A 7,489-nucleotide genomic window follows, 5' to 3' on the forward strand; every position below is an offset into this window, starting at 1 on the left:
TTAACAACCTACAACTGTTGGATGATTATTTTTCAAAATTTTTACATGGAATACAAGAATGAAAGGTAAAAAGGAAACTATCTTTCTCACAGTGATGTCCATGACTGAATTGTCACGAGGAAAAAAATTGTCAAGGAAAATACAAATTTGTCAAAAAATGAATGCTTCTTCAGTCATAACTGAAGCCTTCATCTTCATCTTCATCATCATCAACCTCCACCTCAGAAAAATCATTACTGCTCATGACAGATAGTAAGACTAAAACCGCAACTACTTGTGTTGCTAGAAAGTATCTTGCCCTTCTTCGGAAAGTTTTCTCCTCTTCTGTCCTTTACCTCTTGGGTTGCTTCTTAGGCTTTGAGCCTAGTGATAAAAACACATGAAAATAATAGAAATTCTATTTGAAAGAAAAGAGATATGGATGGTACTTTTTGACCTCTTATTTCCCAATGGCTTTTATTTTTCTTGAAGCATCTTAAACAACAAATTGTTAGTTTGATGATGACTAAAACATGATCTGTAGGCTGGTTTGGTTTAGTAAATCCACAACTCAAGACACTATCAGATGACCAATATAATATTCTCAAGAATAAAAGGTGAAAATATCTTGCATGAATTTGAAGGATGTCTTGTTGAAATTGATGAAGCGTCTGAAAGGAATTGCGGGACAGAAGAAGACAATCCAGCCTCCAAGAAATATGTCTTAAGTTTTTCAGAATATCGTATGAGATTACCATGCTCCAAGAGTGCACTTCGCAGCATCGATGATTCCTAATGGTTTTTGTGTGGCAGAGGTCCATCAGACCCCACCCAGAGTTTTTCAGCATCGTATGAGATTACAAATGCCAGCATTCAGCTCTCACAGGTCACAGAAGACAATTGGTAAAGTGACTCACAGGAAATGCTTGAAGAGTGAAAAAGACATGCCCAAGGAAATATGCGTCCAAACTAGATGGCCTGCACAAACAGAAAAATGAAGTTGGGTGTATAATCAATGCATTGTCAAGACCTCAAACTTAAAATTTGAATTCAAAACATAAAAACCAAAATATCTTAGATGATTTAACGTAAAAAATGAAAAACAATATATATTAACCACGATATAAAAAAGAATCACCTTTCAAAAAGAAATGTTTGATCCCCTAATGTGGTTGACAAAGCTCCATATGCTCATGAATGGAGCCTTTCCTATCAACCAAGGGAGGCCAGAGTAATAAATTGTGCGGGCAGAGGTTCCATCAGACCCCACCCAGAGTTCATACATGATTGCATCTGCAAGCCAGGTGCTAACCATTGCTTTCATTGATATCCATTCTGGGAGCGAGCTGAAGTCAGTGTCCAAATCAACAATACCATATATCTTCCTTTAAACATTGGATTACCCCGCCATTCTCGTCATTGTAGGCCACGTAAGTGCCTGATTCAATATACGGAATTTGATCTACAACAAAAGGTCAGATAAGTGTTTTGAAGACAATTTTGTTATTTGCATGATGCATTTGAGAAAACAAACATATATGACAACATGAGCAAAGCATGCACACACATTAAAAACCAGCTGCCATTTCTTGTCAATCAAAAAACCAATATCCATCAAAAACAGTCCTGGTCATGCAGATCCAATCTTGAATGCTAATTACTAACTCCTTCCCTATTATTTATAACCATGGCCTTCTTTAAGACAATATGTTAGCCTCATTTATTCCGAATCCTCGCCATACACCGAGTCCCAAAACACACTAAATTTCCCACTGAACAACAAAATACCAACTTTCAGATATCCAAAAGAACTCAGTTAAACGAAAGCATAGAACTCAGTTATTATTATTACAATTATTATTAAGAATTGAAGCTGCAAAGCGGGGGAAAGAGAAAGGAAGACTTACCTGGGGCTGCTACTTAAAGACGAAGACGATGGTGATGGAGGGCTGGCTAACCATTATTACTTTCTTCCCCTCTACTTCAGTTTTTCGTTCACTTCACTCTGTTCTTGCTTTTCTCTGCTTGTTTTCTCTCTTTTTTCTTTTTTCTTTTTTTGCTTTCTCTTGTTCCCTCTGTCTCTCTCTGTTCTTGTTCCTCTTGGTCTCTCTCTGTATTATCTGTGTTTGTTCATTTCGTCTGTGTTTTTTTTGCATTACCTGTCTGTGGTCTCCCCTTCTTTGCGGCCTTTCTCTGTTCGTCCTGGTTTCTCTGGGTTTGTATTTGGTTGGTTGGATCATCAACCAAGTCTCTCTGTCTTCTCTATGTCTCTGTTTTTCCCCACTGTCATGCTTGAGAAAAAAAAATGCCCATTACTGGACTGTTAGGGGCACATTGTGGAGGAGAGATACTGGATAGAGACGTGACCATGATCTACTGCCGTTTCAGCTGAATCGGTGGGATGAAGGAGATGAATAGTTTGTTTTGAAACCGCGTTGTTTTCACCTGAAAGGGCTATTTTAATTTTTCTCCTAGATGAATTGCAATTGAAACCCTGTTGCCATTTACAAAAACAATTTTTGGTTTTCAATTTAATTAATTCATTCTTTACTTAGCTACTTAACTTTTAAATATTTTAAAAATTACCTTTAGAATAATTAATTAACCCTCCTATGTTATCACCTTCTATTTATTTTGGTTTCTTAACTTTAACTTTTTATAATTTTAATTTAAATTAATCCTGAATTTTGATATTTTTTTAATTAAGCTCTATATTTTATTAATTAAAATAATTTAAGGCTTATTTAAGTCATTAAACTTATCAATCCTTCACGTTGTGATCAAATTAACTTTTAAAATTTATTATTTTATCTTTATTAGTCCTTAAATTCTCAATTTGTCTTATCTTAATTCAAGTTTCAAATTATTTTTTTATTATTTTTTTAAAAAATAAAAAATTAGTTTTATGAAACATCATATATCTCGTTAGTTTAAGGGAACCGATTGATTTACATATCAGATTACAAATCGATAGAAATCTTTAGTCTTACTAGGATATAATAAAATAATCATGGTTAGTTTGAAATGTGAATCATATTGTTTATTCTTACTAGGATATAATAGGGCTTTTCACCTGTTCCGGAAGCTCTGTGAGCAATCTTTCTGTTATCAATACATATATTTTTCACTTCATTTTTTCCTTGGATTCCTTCTCCAGGAAAATTTTGCAATTCCTCTAGATCCTCGCAGAGATGGTGGAAATCAGTGACAACAAATTCACCTCTTGTTATGGTACCGGTTTTGTCGAAAGCCATTGCCTTAATCTTGCCCAGTGCTAAGTAAAACCAGTGATCACGGTTATGAACTCGTAATGCTAATGGAATCACTGCTACGCCAGCCGGCATGAATATCACCGCTGCAAATCTGAACAACGAACTAAAATGAAAACTTTCCCGCAAAATGAAAGGTAGGATTGTCAAGCAATGGAGCTGACGATTCATTCTAAAAGAATGATGTGAAGGGCTGTGTCCAAATACTCGTTCTCGGTACTCTACTTCAGTGAAAGCCTATAAAACTGGATGAGTAATTGGACTGCAGTATGCCTAACCTGGAGTATAGTACTGAGCAAATTTGTCTATGAATCTTTGAGTTTTAGACTTGCTGTTTCGAGCTTCTTCCACAAGCTTTGCCATTTTAGCCACCACACAGTCTTCAGCTAAAGCGGTAGTTCTAACACCCCATTACCACCAAAGCCAAAATGCATTCAAAAACAATTCATAGAGTGTCAGAGAGAAGTATTGACACCATTTAAGTTAATAGTTCCAACCCACACTATGGAATCCTCTTGTTTGGCAACCGGAAACGACTCTCCAGTTAAAGTTTTCTCATCCACTTCACAATTTTCTCCATCAATTGGTATAGCTTCACCAGCCTTAACTGCAAGAACAGTGTTTAACATGACCTCATCAGCATCTACTTCTTCCCTAGTGTCGCGCATGAACGCGCAACATCATGGTGTCAATTAGGAGTCGCCACCTAGCTAGTTGTTTGGTTCAGGGTTGCTAGGAAAACTCGGGTGTATTGGTCTTGTCAAAGATTCGAGGGTAATGGACTGGTGTGGCTAGAGAAGGTACTAGCACTCCTAGCGTACCTTACTTGAAGTAAGCTGCTTTGTGGTTGATGTGGTTTAGAGGTTCTAACGGTTGTCCATATAAAGGCTTCTCTTGTGACATTTACAATTCTTTCAATAATCGTTTTAGCCATATGAAATGATAAACACATGATGTATTAACTACATATTCAGCTTCACATATTAACAAAGTGACTATAGATTGCTTGAATTCCATGTGAATAATGTGTCTCCAATGTAAAAAAAAAAAAAATCCATAGCACTCTTTCAATCATTCATATCTCTAACTCAATCATTATCACTATAACCCACAAGATCAAAGTTATTAGAATATCCATAAAATAAGCCAAAATCAATAGTATATTTGATATACCGAAGAATTCGCTTCAAAGCTTTGAAGTGAGTAATAGTTGGTGTTTCTATAAACCTATTCACAAGTCCTACTCCAAAAAAAATATCCAATAAATGCATGTTAAATATCTCAAATTCTTAACTAGGCTTTTAATTAATGTTTATCTTCTTCCCTTCATCATTGTTTCACATCTTCACTCCTATTTATTATATATAAAAAAAGGAGACATTGCTTACCCAATTCATGTCATTGTTTGGGCTTGAGTTATTTTGGTAGGCATTGTTTCAACATGGTAATGCTAGTTCGTTTTGTTGTGGTAATTGGTTAAGAAAGAATATGATATCTATATTATTAATTTATTTATTTATTTTAATTAAATATTAAATTATTTTTAATCTCGTGGTGAGAATAGATCTATGAACTTAATCTCAAAAACTTGAAAACTAATTTGAAGGTATTAAGTGATCATAAAAATAAAAAACTAATATGTTGGCAATATTATTCTAAAATTAATAAAGGACGATAAGCGCAAGAACATGTCATAAAAGAGGTCGAGGTTATCCGTTTTTTAATTTTATATAATTCTGGCAAGGAAACAATCTACTTCGAATTATAATAATTAAGGTAATGAATATCCTTTTTGAAGAGAAGTAGCATATTGGAAGAACGACTTGTGCCGCTAATTTAGAGTCACCTTATTTAGAACTTCTACTCTAAATTTATTATAATCTATTGTATCAATTGGTTAGATTGTATATTAATCGAAAGTAAATTTCTTATTTTAACAACTTTAAAGATGCACCTCCATCTAGTGTATTTTAAAAGATTTAACAAGTTGTTACTTGTCTCTAATAGTGAAAATAATATATTTATAGCCCACGCTACGCTACAATCGCAAATGTTTTCAAATATAAAAAATATATATAGAATTTTTTTATTAGAAAAAAAAACTTAGATAATGTGAAAGTTAACCCAGTCTATAATTAATTAATTAATTGAGATTTTGAGCTCCTTGGAAAAGTTGTCTATGGACTTTTGTTTTCCGGAGAAAAGTCCCTTAAAACCCTTGAGCACCACCTTCTCTAAGGGCCTGTTTGTTTTTGCGTTTCAAAAGTATTTCACTCGTTTTCCCCTTCAAGTTCCTTTGCGCACTAGTGCCTTTGAGCACTCGCTTCCCCTTTAAGTGCCTTTAAGCACCAGTGCCTCTAAGCACTCACTTTTCCCTTCAAGTGCCTTTGAGCACCAGTGCCTCTGAGCACCAGTGCCTGTAAGCACTCGCTTTTCCCTTCAAGTTCATTTGAGCACTAGTGCCTCTGAGCACTCGCTTCCCCTTGAAGTGCCTTTGAGCACTCCCTTTTCCCTTCAAGTGCCTTTGAGCACCAGTGCCTCTGAGCACTCCCTTGCCCTTCAAGTGCCTTTGAGCACCAGTGCCTCTGAGCACTCCCTTCCCCTTCAAGTGCCTTTGAGCACCAGTGCCTCTGAGCACTCGCTTTTCCCTTCAAGTGTCTTTGAGCACCAGTGCCTTTGAGCACCAGTGCCTCTGAGCACTCGCTTTTCCTTGAAGTGCCTTTGAGCACCAGTGCCTTTGGGCACTCGCTTTCCTCCTCAAGTGTCTCTGAGCACCCGCTTTCCTCTTCAAGTGTTTTTAAGCACTCGCTTTTCTCTTTGAGTGCCTTTGAGCCCTCATTTTCTTTTTTTACTTGGGTAGGTCACCCATCATAATGAGACCACTTCTAAAAAAAACAAAAAAAAACAAAAAAATAAAAAACAAAATACAAAAAAGAAAAGTGGGCCGTCTTCCAAATGACTTGTTTCTTGATTTCTACATCTCCCTGTAAAGGTCATCTACTTTTTTTCAAAAAAAAAAACAAAAAAAAACAAAAAAACAAAAACAAAAAAAAAAAGGGTCGTCTTCTCAATGACTTGTTTCTTGATTTCTATATCTCTTTGTAAAGGTCGTGTGTCAATCTACTGTTTTCAAAGTTTTCAAAACTAAAAAAAAAAAAGAAGGTTCTTTCTATGTCTACTTTTCTTTATAAATTTACTACACAAAGCTAAAGAAAAATAAAATTTTCCAATATCTTTGCATAGTAAATATTATAAAAGAGGGGGGCAACTGTCATAACCCAATTTTTGATCATTTTTATTATTATTTTTTATATTTATTGAAAAGGATAAAAAAAATTGATTGATGAAAAAAATAATAATGATGATGAAAAAAAACAAGTAAAATGAAATAAACGAAGAATGAATTAAAATTTTGGGTTAAGGGCAATATGAATGAAAGTTTTGGGGTTTAATTAAACTTTGGAATTAATCTAATTAAGCTTGGAATTAATTTATTTAAATTCAATTAAGGGTTTAATTGGAGAATTGATAAATTTTTAGACTTAATTAAGCTTGAAATTAATTTAATTCATCCAATCAAGGATTTAATTGGAGAATTAATAAGTTTTGAGACTTAATTAAGCTTGGAATTAATTTAATTCATCCAATTAAGGGTTTAATTGGAGAATTGATAAGTTTTGAGACTTAATTAAGCTTGGAATTAATTTAATTCATCCAATCAAGGATTTAATTGGAGAATTAATAAGTTTTGAGACTTAATTGAGCTTGGAATTAATTAAGGGTTTAATTTGGAGAATTGATAAGCTTTAGACTTAATTGGACTTTGGATTTAATTAAATTAATGAAATCAGGGACTTAATTGAAGAAATCGCAAAGTTTGGTGTTAATTGGGGACACGATTGAAGCAGAATTAAAGTCCGAAGGATTAACTTGAAAAAGGCGCCGAAATGCAGGGACAATTACGGGTTTAAACGAGGGGCTTAATTACAAAACTTTTAAAAACTTCAAGGGCTAAAACGCAAATAATCATTAAACATGAAAACGACGTCGTTTTCAGGGGAACTGTTCGTCTTCTTCCGCTCACCAAACCAGAGAAACGGGCGCCCCCTGCCATCACTGCTCGTGCAATAAATGGTTTTGAGCCTTCATTACCAATGGAAACGCATGCCATTCGCCGACTATAAGAAACCAGAGAAGGGATGCGCAGAGGGGGGGTTGAATCACAAAACCGGGGAAGAGGC

At 34.8% G+C, this 7,489-nt stretch overlaps 1 long non-coding RNA gene across 2 annotated transcripts; it reads right to left on the reverse strand.

Annotated features, from left to right (window-relative positions):
* On the reverse strand, positions 1–2,451 carry LOC118039581 (uncharacterized). Of its 2 annotated transcripts, XR_012168676.1 has the most exons (3): positions 1,887–2,451; positions 1,118–1,441; positions 1–957 (listed from the first exon to the last, which is right to left on the reverse strand). It is a non-coding gene; the product is annotated as an uncharacterized lncRNA (long non-coding RNA). The 2 variants fall into 2 exon arrangements; XR_012168675.1 differs by lacking the exon at positions 1,887–2,451 and having other exon boundaries at positions 1,118–1,876.
* Positions 2,452–7,489: the final 5,038 nt, after the last annotated feature.

This window comes from Populus alba, chromosome 18 (genome assembly GCF_005239225.2).
Source record: "Populus alba chromosome 18, ASM523922v2, whole genome shotgun sequence".
In the NCBI taxonomy this organism is placed as follows: domain Eukaryota; kingdom Viridiplantae; phylum Streptophyta; class Magnoliopsida; order Malpighiales; family Salicaceae; genus Populus; species Populus alba.